Here is a 12,074-nt window from a genome sequence, read left to right as displayed (position 1 = left end):
AAAATAAGATTCAGCTGCCAGGCCAGTTAGAATTTTTCATGGAGTGGGGAGGTGCCATTTTGCCTGAGACAGCAAAATGCCCTGGGCCAGCCAGCCCTGGACATCAGAACCAAGTCCAACCACCTTTGCCACTGACCTACTTGTGGTCTCTGAGAACAAGAGCAGCAAACCTCACAGCGTTGCTGTGAGAGTTAATACAGAACAAAGATTGTAGGCTGTTTTGCAAATTCACAGTGCAATCCTAGGCATGTTGCTTACTCAGAAGTGAGTCCCACTGGTGTACTTTGCAGAGCTGACTGACAAGTTAAGTGTGCACAGAACTGTAGCCTAAACATAGTGTAGACATTATAAAGAAGGGGAGAGGAGACAGGGTCACTACACCCAGAGTAATGCCAGTTTCTTGAGCAGGCAAAGCAGGCAGACTGGTGCCATTAACTGCCTGTACCGGGAGGTTGAAACACTTCATGCTGGGGTCACCATTTGGTGTCCCTGAGCCAGAACACAGAGTCTGTGGTGAAGACAGACCCAACTCTGATCACTTTCTCCTTCCCCTATGCCTTGTTGGTGAAATATCACTGAGTCCAGCTCACCAAAGCTTTTGTTCTCCTAGTTCATATTAAAACAGAATGCAAAATGGACAGGGATATGTATGCATTATTTTTGAGTTCAGAAAGGGATGCCACACAGTGGTACAGCACATACACCCAGTTTAAACCCCTGGCATCTGTAGTTTGGGCAGAGAAAAACTGCCCTGTCTGAAACTCTGGAGAGCCACTGCTAGCCAATGAAGACGATACTGAGTTAGATGGACCAATGGTCTGACTCAGGACTCATCCTGACTTCCTTCTGTGCCACATTACTAGGCACAGGTGCAGACTTTAGAACTCTGTGTCCAAATGGTGTTTATTATTATTATTTGTCCTGACAGCTTACCTGGGAAAACCTGCACTTTACTGCTGAACTGAAACAAATGCCAATCAGTTTTTTTCTGTGGATTGCCACTTGTTACGATTGGAAGGCAGCTTCCAATGTTCCTATTGAAATCAGCTCTTATTCAAAATCATGAGAACTGAGGTGAGGCTAGGAAAACTCCATCTGAAACTGTGGAAATCTGCTGCCACTCAGAACAGCTAAGAGTCTTGTGGCACCTTAAAGGTAAAGGTAAAGGGACCCCTGACCATTAGGTCCAGTCATGACCAACTCTGGGGTTGCGGCGCTCATCTCATTCTACTGGCCGAAGGAGCTGGTGTATAGCTTCCGGGTCATGTGGCCAGCATGACTAAGCCGCTTCTGGTGAACCAGAGCAGCACACAGAAATGCCGTTTACCTTCCCGCTGGAGCGGTACCTATTTATCTACTTGCACTTTGACGTGCTTTCGAACTGCTAGGTTGGCAGGAGCAGGGACCGAGCAACGGGAGCTCACCCCGTTGTGGGGATTCAAACCGCCAACCTTCTGATTGGCAAGTCCTAGACTCTGTGGTTTAACCCATAGCACCACCCGTATCCCTAAAGGTCCTGTGGCACCTTAAAGACAAGCAAATACTGAGCTAGATGGACCATCAGCCTGACTCAATAGAATGCAGCTTCCTGTGACTGAAAGTAAACTCAGGGCTTCACCAGCTAAGTGATGAGCTTCACGTTTTTTCTCCAAAGACCTACCTCTAAGCCCCCTGTCTTCTGAAGTTAGGCAGGGGATCGGGAGGCAGTTGTGGTTGTGGCACCCCATGTATGGAAAGTCTTCCGGGGGGGGGTGTACCGCCTTGCATCGCATACAAATTTGAGGTTTTTCCAGTGCTAGGCAGAGAGTTTTTATGCTTGTCCAGGACTTTCAGCATGTTACTGATGCAGTTTTTGTTTTCCCCCAATTGGTTATTTCTGCTGGATATTATTGCTTTGCTGCTTTCTGCAGATATTAACACTGAGTTTCCTTGTATTTTTTATTTTATAATTTTAAATTATATGCAACCATTTGGTTTAAGTGAAATAAAGCTCACATGATGGCTCATATGAGTATGTTGAATAAATAAAAAATAGAAATGAGTAATTAAAAAAACCAAAAACACCAAAACAAGAGTTTTTCAGAAGTAACAGCTTTGTAAACACAGACACACATGGACAGTGGACTTTTATAGCCTAAATTAAAAGGCCTTTTTTCCAGTAAGAATAAAACGAATTCTGGAGCCATTATTTTTTTTATAATTAATATGAAATGTCGGAGAAAATGCCGCAAATCTGCAGGCCCTGTTCCCTGCATTCTCTACATTAGCAATATCAGTCTCTCTCTCTCTCTCTCTCTCTCTCTCTCTCCTGGATTAGCAGTGGAATTATTCTGATGAAGGAAAGGATCTGCGCTTGCGATGGGAAGAGTGAGTGCCTTCTCCTGCCCTTTATCTCCAGCTCCAGAGGGCTGGTTATTTGAGGCTGGTTATTTGCGGCACCCGGATAGCATCACAGCTCCCTCCCTTCCTCTCCTCCTCCTACCTACCTTCTTAAGGGATAGAAAGTGACGCTCTTATGGAAATGGAATAGAATTTTGCCTAAACATTCGGGGAATGGAATCGTTACTGTGGTGAATGCAGATGAGATGCTAATGAGCCATTCCTCAGGCACTGATCCCAGTTTTTGTGGGGAGGCTTTGTGAGGGTGCCAGGTTATTTTTTTTGGGGGGGGGAATTGTCAGGGTGGCTGGCAGCCTCAAGCTGAAGGTACTTCCCTGCCTCTCCACCAGCATCAAGAGGGCCACTCCAGACTGGTGCTTGGGTTTTTTTGCAGCTTATACTGCAACACTGATTCAACCATAGTTCGCTGGTGGTGGGTACAAACTGGAACCATCCACACATCTGTCTGAATGATGAGTTATCCTGTAATAATTCCCCAATGTCACCACATCATGGCCATCTGGAGTGAAAGTGCTGCAAAAAGCGAGGCAAAAAAAAAATAAGCCAGAACATTTGGGGTATGGAAAGTTGCCGGATTTCAGCAGAAAGTTATGGGACATGCACTGACTGGAAATGAAGCAGTCCAAAAACTTTTGCAGGTGCAAACAGTATGGAAAGCAGAACTTCGTGAGACCACCCCAATACCATTATAAGCACAAATAATCAGGAATGCAAAATAAAAAGGGGGCCCTTCCCTAGCCCTTCTGCTTACTTGGTGAGGGGCTGTCCCCTTTCTCTCTTGTCTAGAGTAGATCACAGGTCCTCTGTTCCTAGTATGTGAGTAGTGCACTGTAAACAACAACTCCCCCTAGGCAGTGGTGGATCAGTGGCTGTCCCAGGTTCAGTCGCCAGCATCTCCACATAGGGGTGGGAGAGACCCCTTCATGAAATTGTAGAGAGCTGCTGCTAGTCAGTGTAGCAGATAATACTGAGCTAGATAAACCAAAGGCCTGACTCAGTATCAGGTGTCTTTCTATGAATCTACCCCAGGCAGCCTGAGCTTTCTTTCACTTGCTATCCCTTCACTGCCCCTGCCCCAACACACGCAAGCACAATGATGGCATCAGAATCCACTATTCCATCAGGGCTGGCGCCAGCAACTGCATGACAGCATCCCTTGGGGTGCCAGTGAGGGTGCCAGGGTGACACTGATTCATAGCAGTTCAGATTGGCATTGACATTCCCCAGGAACATGGCTTGGCTGGCTTGCACGAGCCATCTGCAGCTTTCCTTCTGCGGGCACCACTTTCAGTGCCTCTGCTCTCCAGTTCTGGCACACTGTGGCAGTGGAGATGGTGTCAGTTGGTTGCGGCAGGAGCCGATGACAGAGTTGGCCATGCCTTGGAGAAGGAGGCAGGTGGATGGGAGGAGTGCAGGTGTGCTGGGGCCCTATGGAACAGATCCCTCTCCGCTCAATGAGCTTGTGCAGGAGACGCTCCTGGTGCTGTTTGTCCAAAAGTGATTTCTTTTTTTGTTACCAATTCCTCAAGCTGAATTGAAGCCTTTCAGACCAGCAGTCTTTTCCTTTGGGGGAGGGAAGAAAGTGCTCTTGCTTGCTTTCCCACCTGAAAGTGGGAACTTTCTTTCTCACCCTGGCAGGGAAGGGAACAAGATTAGCCTGGCACAATGCCTCTCTGCTTTCCATATTGATTACGCAGCAGCAGGGAGGGCCCTTCCATTTGCTTCCCCAAATCCTGATTTCATTTGAGTTTCAATGAGCCAGCCGGAGGGATGCACGCTCCGTGGCAATCGATTCCCCTAAAGCTCCTTCATCTCAGGAAACTTCACCAAAAACCTCCCCCCTAATGAGAAGGGATTTATTAATTTGATGCAATAACTGTCAGCTCTAATCTCCTCCAAATGTGCGGCTAAGATCATCCTGGAGCAGCGCTCGCCATCCCTCAAGACATCCTCTGAGGGTTTAATGCCAAGAGTCAGTGGCCAAACTGGACATGTCAGAGCGGACAGAGCAGCTTCCAAGTCCTGTCCATCATGTATGCTCCAGCTGGAGCTGCTGGCTGGGATTTTCTGTTTAATGGGTTGGCTCAGTTCTTCCCACTAAGCGACAGCCGCTTCAAAGCTGCTTGTCCAGTTGCACTGAACAGCAGGGGGCTTTGAGAGAAACAAAAAATGAGGCTGAGGTTGAGTTCCCTTGAACGGGTTGAGCCTCCCTCAACCTTGGGTCCTCCCAGGTGTTTTGGACTACAATACCCACCAGCCCCAACTGGCCAAAACATCAGGAGGGCCCCAGCTTGAAGAAGGCTGTGCAAGTTGCTGGAAATGAGACTTTGGAAAATTATCCCTGTTGTGTTCTGCCTTTAGTGGATTCTGGAGCATGTGTTTATCTGCAGTGGGGCAGGCATTGCCCTGGCATGTAGCCTGGAAACAAAGAGATCTTTGCAAAGATGCTGTGATGAGCCGCCCATTTTCAGTTGCACAAAGATAGGTGATCTATCCCAATGGTTTCCAATGAGTGAAGTACTGCAGACCCCTTGTCTTTCAAAAGCTAAGCCATGGACTCCTTACTTTTGAAAATGTTGATGTCTCTGTGGTAGTTTTTGATATGTGAATGGTGCCAACCTACCCTCCAACATGCCCCAGCAGAAAACTGGGTTGTGTGTCTTCCAGGCTACACATGATCCACACAAGAGCATGTTGCCTCAAACCGCACATTTTTGGGAATTGCAATCTCATGTGAGATGTGTATCTGGCCATGATCCTGCACACTTTTGGGTGCCATGCTCTCATGCAAGAGCACAGACCCCCAAAACAGGATGTCTCAAGAAAGTTGAGGGATATGTGCCACGGACTCCCTGGGTGGGTTACTAAGACCCCTGGGGTCTGAGTCCCACAAACTGAGGCAGCCTTTCACTAACCAGCAACCAGGAAAGGTAAATGGTTGTTTCCTCTCCCACCCTCAGGGCTGCCCTGGTTGCACAGCAAGCAACAGGTGTCGAGCTGTGGAGTTGGCCCCGGTGTCAGCTGCCAATAACCCTTTGTCCACGGAAGCCTGAGCAGCTATCGGACGCTCCCAGAGGAAGGCAGAAATCACTGCTACATTGCTGTACTTCTGTAATGATTTTTAAATAACGACAAAGCACAAAATGGTAACTTTATCAACGTCAGGGCAAAGCGCGCCGTCGGGATGCTGGCCAAAGTGATTTTCCATGGCTGCTAATATGGGCCAAGACGGCTGGGCTCCCTTGAAAATACAAGAGCCCATTTCAATATTGATTTTCGCCATGCCATCTAAGTGCAAACAGTGGGTTTGCACTGCCTGCTTCAGACAATAAATTAGCCTCAGCAACAGCCAAGCGGGCTTGTTCCAGGAAGGGAGACTTTCACTATGCTCAGCACCGCTCAGACCTGTCCCTTTCGCAGGGTGATCTTCAGGACGTTTTCCATGCTGTGCTGGGCCAAAGATCCACTTAGACCAGAGCTTTGTTCTCTGGCAGAGGCCAGCCTGATGCCCTTGGGAAGCTTTCAAACAAGACACGAGACCTTTTGCAGAGAGGCAGCAGCTGTGCTGCCCTGTTGCAGCGAAACCAGCCAAGATTCCTGTAGCACCTCAAAGACAGACACGTTTATTAGGGTATGGACAGTGCATTTCGAACAATATGGATCCAACTGCCCAAAGAAGTGGGTGTGCATAGCTGGCTCATTATCTACTGGATTAGGCTTCAGAATATGCTGCCTTGGATCTATTGATACGAAAGAACACAAAGCTGCGATCTCAGATGAAAAGCATCACATGCTCTCTGGCTCTGCTATAATTGTCTCTTCATCGTCACATTTCAAAGTAGCTCTTCCCCAGAATCGAGGCCAAGTCTGGCTTACTGGGCCTCTGCCAGAGAAGGGGATGGCGAACGTTAGGACTGGACAACTCTCCTCCTCCTCCTAAACAACTTTCAGGCTGGTTTCCCTCCCTCTGAAAGCGGCTCCCTTAATTCAGCCTTTGTTCGGCTCCGTTTCCGCTTCACTGTGGATTTTTCACAATGTGGTAGGCAATTAGAGCCCGTTTTCCAGAGCTCAGCTTGCTAGACTAAATGAAAGAGCCATGAGAGGTGTTGCTTGCTGCCAATTAAATTTATTTAGGAATGACCAGGTGGGTGGGCCACATTTTGTTCATGGCCTGTCATATATTTGGGATTGAGAAGGGTTAACTGAAATAAAAAATAAAAATAAAAATCTAGCTTTTAGGAGGCTTTTCTAGGTTTGGCTCCCCTGCAGTTCTTGGTGGCTTGGCTCACTTTGGCTTCTCTCGTTCTGCAACGCACCACTTCTCTGCTGAGGCTGGGGCTGCCCAGGCTGCTTATTGCCTTCTGCCATGCTGGGACAGAGGAACATAGGAAGCTGCCTTACTCTGAGTCAGATCAGTGGTCCAGCTAGCTCAGTATTGCCTACCCGTGAGTCAGGGAGCCAAATGCAGCTCTCCAACCCCTCTCTCTGGCCCTTGGGACTTGGCTCATGTCATACACCCTCCCTAATTATACCTCCACCAGCCCTTTTTTGCTTTTTGCCTGGATGGAATGTGCTCTTGAACTCTGGTCATTAATCTTGCTTGCCTCTGGCTCCACCTTCTGCTGGCATGTGGCCCTTGGAAGATTGCCCAGGACTGAGTGGAGCCCTTGGGTTAAAAAAGGTTCCTCACCCCTAGCCTGCACTACCTGGAAGCAGCTCTCCAGGATTTCAGGTTTCCTTTGCAGCCCTACCTGGAGATGCCAGGAATTGAACTGGGAATCATCTGCATGCAAAGCAAATGCTCTACCACTGAATTATGTCCCCCCTGCCACTTTTGGCACAGTTTTGGGCTAGGCATCCCTCTGGAAACTATTCTGAAACTAAGCTTATTTAAAGTAAGCCTTGTAGAACGAAGAGAGGCTGAAGCAGAGATCCATGCAAGACCAGAACAAATTAATGTGATTCTGCTAAACCTTAGCTGCTAGGTAGCTCAGACATAAAAAAAAAAAACATAGCAGAGCTTTCATGCAGCAACTTTGTCAGTCTGGTAAGAAGGGGACGCATGACCCAGAACTTACAAATGACGGATAATGACACACACTAAAAAAGAAATAATAACGTAGGCCGTGCTGCTGTAAAATTGAGCTGTTTAGAGACACACACACCCTAACCCCACAATTAGGCTTCGTGAGGCTTGTGATCTGTATTAATGCAAATCTTAAGATCTATATTATTCAAGGAGGGCTGGATTGTTGTATTCTTCACGGCAGCTGTCTGGTGCCCTGACCTCAGGATGTCTTGCAGTGTTGCTGTGGGTCTGCGGTCCTTAGGGTTCTTCCTGATGACCTCCTCCTTTATTGAGCACTCATCCTGATTTGCTTGCACAAAGCCTGAGTGGAGCTTAGAACATAGCTGGTTTGATGAAAACCAATAAAAATTTAAGTTTTTTTTGGGGGGGAGAACATAGCTGTTTTTTACTGAGCTTTCATTCTTGTTTGTTTGCAGGGAAGTTCTATGACAATGAGCCTTCGTCCTGCCTTCATCCTAGCTTGGCCTGCATCCATCCTAGTTTGGTGCTTCTATGTCTTGCCGTTAGCTCTTTGTTCATCCCCTGTGTTTCAATGCATTTCCCAGTTGCTCTTCCAAACCACAGATGTCAGGTTTTTTTTAAAGCAGATTTGTGGCACCAGGGCAACAGAGCCTTTTCATCCGCTTCAATGGCACAAACATTAAGTTCCAGTATGCACATCACAACCACCGCCCCCCCTTCCTGCGAAATAGTGGCATTTTCAAGGCGCTCTCAGACCATGCAATCCTGGAGTTACCATTCCAGCATTTATGGCGTATTTCTGTACCGCTATATCATATCATAAAATATCTGGGCAATGTACAACACTAAAGCATAAAGAGAGCTAGTGTGGTGAGTGGTTAGAACATTGGACTAGGACCTGGGAGACCAGGGTTCAAATCCCTGCCATTATGCTTACTGGGTGAGCTTGGACCAGTCAGTCTCTCAGTCTAACCAACCTCACAGGGTTGTTGTGAGGATAACATGGAGAGCAGGAGAAGCAACTCTTCCGCCTTGAGCTCTTTGAATGGAAGGCGGGATATAAAGCTAACAACAGCAATCAACATTTTAAAAAAATACAGATAATTATCAAAGAGACTGAATAAAAAGTAATAGTTAAACTGCTACAAGAGCCTGTCGGCATAAAAGGGTCTTCGGCATAAAAGGGTCTTCAAGGGATGCCTGAGAGTCAAAAGCAATGGCTGCAGAATTTTCAGGGTGACTTAGAAAAATTAATGAATTGCAAACTGATGTGTAAGTGTGGATAACTGAATTTAGGATTGGGGAAAAAGGAGAAACGAGAAAAATGACAGATTTCTCCTGGGAAAATGTGTGTAGGCTGTAATCCTATATACACAATTTCCTGGGAGTAAGTCTCATTGAACTCAGTGGTGCTTACACATCTGAGCAGGCATGTCTAGGACTGCATGCTAATTTGCTTTCTTTTGAATTTTCAAAAGTTGGCAAGTACGTTGGTTGACGGCTGCTACAAGCAGGAATTGAGTGGAGGCAGAACAGCTGATTTTTGCTAATTTTTAAGAACTGTCGAACAAACCCAGCTTGTTGGCAACCTTCCATTCTTCTGCCCTTGACCAAAACACTTCTTCTGCTGCTCCTTTCTATCAGCCACTGATGTCTCCCCTGACCTTGCGCTGGGGACCCACAGCTTAGCAGTTGCCAACTTTTTTTACCAAGGCACCTGTGCCTTTAAAAACAGCTTAATCTGAAGAGCAGGAACTGTAGCTCAATGGCAGAACATACGCCTTGCACGCAGGAGGTCCCAGGTTCAATTCCCAGTATCTCTAGGTAGGGCTGGGAGAGATTTCTACCTGAAACCCTGGAAAGCCACTGCACATCAGTGTAGACAATACTGGGTTAGATGGACCAGTCGTCTTCCTTGGTAAAAGGTAGCTTCATGTGCTCTTGTGCAGATTGTAACAGGAGACAGCGCTGACCTCCATGCCATAAAAGCTTCACCTGATCCAGCCAACGTTAGTGGCACAGGAGCAGCTGGGGCAATTCTTTTCCTGGTCAGTTGGCAACCTTGATCAAATTCTCTTTGTTGATAGCATGACATCTGCTTGGGACCTAGCTAGGAGGACTGAAGAGTGCACTGTGAGCAACTATGCTTATCACTGCAGTAAAGTCTGATCCCACAGGAAAAGGGACAGCTGAGGACTGTGTGTGTGCATCCCTGCAGTTGAGCAATCCAGAAAGCTTTAACAGCCCTCATTCATCATGCAAATTGCAAGGGAAGAGAGAATTAGTGGGAAGAATGCTATCGCTGTGCAACACATGAGGGCTTGGCCTGCTTGCTCCCAAGGTTGGCAGGAGGCCTCCTTTGTCATCCAGCAAGCTCCCTTACTCTCTCGAAGAGCCCACTGCCCACTTCCCAATGGGGGGGAAATCACATTCCCGCAGAACTGATTTACACCACCATCTTTGGCTTTTCCCCACCACCCCATCTTGAGTCAATTGGGCTTGCAGGGCTGGGCCAACCTTGCAGGGTAACCCCCCGCTGCAAATCAAGGCACATTAGAGCACCCAGAGCTAGCCTAGTTATTACTGCACCTGACACCCCAACCTTTTATGATAATGAGACACCCTAAGGAAGGAAGCTCTATACAGCACTGGTGTGCATGGACACATGTGCACATGCACAAAAGCATGCACAGGATTGGAAATATTTCTCTTGTGCAAGCTTTGGGGTATCACAGAACTCTTTACCACACACCAGATGAAAATGGATCCTTTGGGACTGATGTAGCAGCTGTGAGCAACTGAATAGATTTTAATAGGGTTGAATCCCCCAAACATTTCCCCCTTTCCATGTTCATGATGCCATGGAAGTTGCAGGACGTGAGAAGGGTATGAAAGTTCAAAGAATTCCAGGAGCTCTCAAGTCCCAAACCTCACCTGGATCCTTACTAACCACTGCAAATATAGTAAGCATGCCCTTTGGGAGGGGGAAACTCCCAAAAGGTTTTATGGCACCTTGAAGATGAACAGCAAATTTTATTATGGATTTTACGGGGTCCACTTCATTAGAACCATGAAGCATAATTCTCAGTTGCAGACATAAAGAAAGAGAGAGAGAGCGAGAGAGCGCAAGTGAGCACTTAGTTTGTAAGGGGGGGCAAAGGCTCGTGGTGCCAAATGAAAATGAAATTCAAAAGGTGCACATAGTGACAATTCAATTAGAGCCAGAATGAATGTGAGATGAGCAGAGTGATGTTTTACAACAGCAGAGACAGGCGATAAAACAATCCACTTGGCAATGCTGAGTGAATTAACATCTCTAGTGGGAAAGGAAGGCATGGTCTCCATTCAGACCCAAATGAATAGGGTGGCACTGAAGGGCTACACTTCCTGCATCTGATGATGCAGTCCATTCATGTCTATACAGTCATAAAAACACATCCTCTTCAAGGTGCCACAAGACACTTCATTGCAACTGACTTACCATAGCTGCTATCCCTCTGGAAATGACCCTTTAGCCTCTCCCAGCTTTGTGTCCTCAAGATGTTGTTTTGAGTTGTGTGGCTTAACTAGACACCACATTTTTCAGCATCTGGGGCCCCTCCAGGATTAAGGGCTCTGAAGCTTTAGCTTCATTCGTTTCACAGTAGATCTGGCCCTGCAGTGAGAACAGGATGCTGGACTAGGTGGCCCCCTTTGGCTTTACCCAGGAGCCAGGCTTGTCTTATGCCCTGTGCCAGCAACCTGCTCTCATGCCCCGGGGTGCCTGGTGGCTCTTGTCATTCCCTCTGCAAGCTGAGCCAGAAGGTCCATCAGCCCGAGCACATCAGCCCACATCCTCTGGAATGGGTAGCCAAAGCGTCTTCTCCAACCCCAGAAGTCCCTGATGGAGAAAAGGGCCTTGGACGTTTCAAGGGACTGGCTGTCCATCTCTTCTAGCCCACCTGCCTGGCCTCTATTGCCACTGCCTGCTCAGCGATTCATGCAGAGGATGAAAGCCTTCAGTGCCAACATCTAACGAGCATCTGAAGCTACAGGCAATTAACCCTGAAACTGTTACAAAAGAGCCATGTGCCGGGAAGTGAGGAGAGGGAATCAGCCTGAGAGCCGGGAGCAATGAGAAAGCCAGGCATTCTCCCTCTCCTTTGCAAGTGCACAAAGGAAGGAAAGGAAGATTGTAGGCAGCAAGTGGTTGGCAACAGGCCCAGGTGAGGGAGTGAGCAGAGAGTTGTCTGCAGGTGTCGTGACCCAGGAGTTGACTGCTGTGACTCCTCAGAAGCCCCCCTCCCAGGGGTCAGCAGCAGGGCAAACCAAACCAACCTCATTCCCCAGGACATTCCAAGAGAGAATAATCAAGATTGTGCAGAGTGAGGTAGCTGCCTCAGGCGGCTGATAGAGCAGGGCAGGCAGTTCAGGGAAGGTGTCGGAGGATAGAGCTGTGGGTGCCATGGGGCCTGCCCTCTGCACCCTAAGTCCGCTTCCAGGCTGTCAGCATTTTGCAGGAGGAATTCAAGCACATGCCGGAACTGTAGGCTTGTGCATTTAAAGCAGATTAAAGTGCTCTGTTGCCCCGGTGAAACAAATCCGCCTTTTGAAAAGACACTGACTTTTTTGTGGTTAAGAAAAG

General features: G+C 47.7%; 1 protein-coding gene across 1 annotated transcript in view; it reads right to left on the bottom strand.

Annotated features, from left to right (window-relative positions):
- The window catches only part of CPNE7 (copine 7), a 41,465-nt gene that overhangs the window by 19,464 nt on the left and 9,927 nt on the right, over positions 1–12,074 (bottom strand). The gene's annotated exons all lie outside the window — the stretch shown is intronic.

Source organism: Podarcis vaucheri (genome assembly GCF_965113315.1).
Source record: "Podarcis vaucheri genome assembly, chromosome: 7".
Classification (NCBI taxonomy): Eukaryota; Metazoa; Chordata; class Lepidosauria; order Squamata; family Lacertidae; genus Podarcis; species Podarcis vaucheri.
This window is presented reverse-complemented; position numbering and strand designations above follow the sequence as displayed.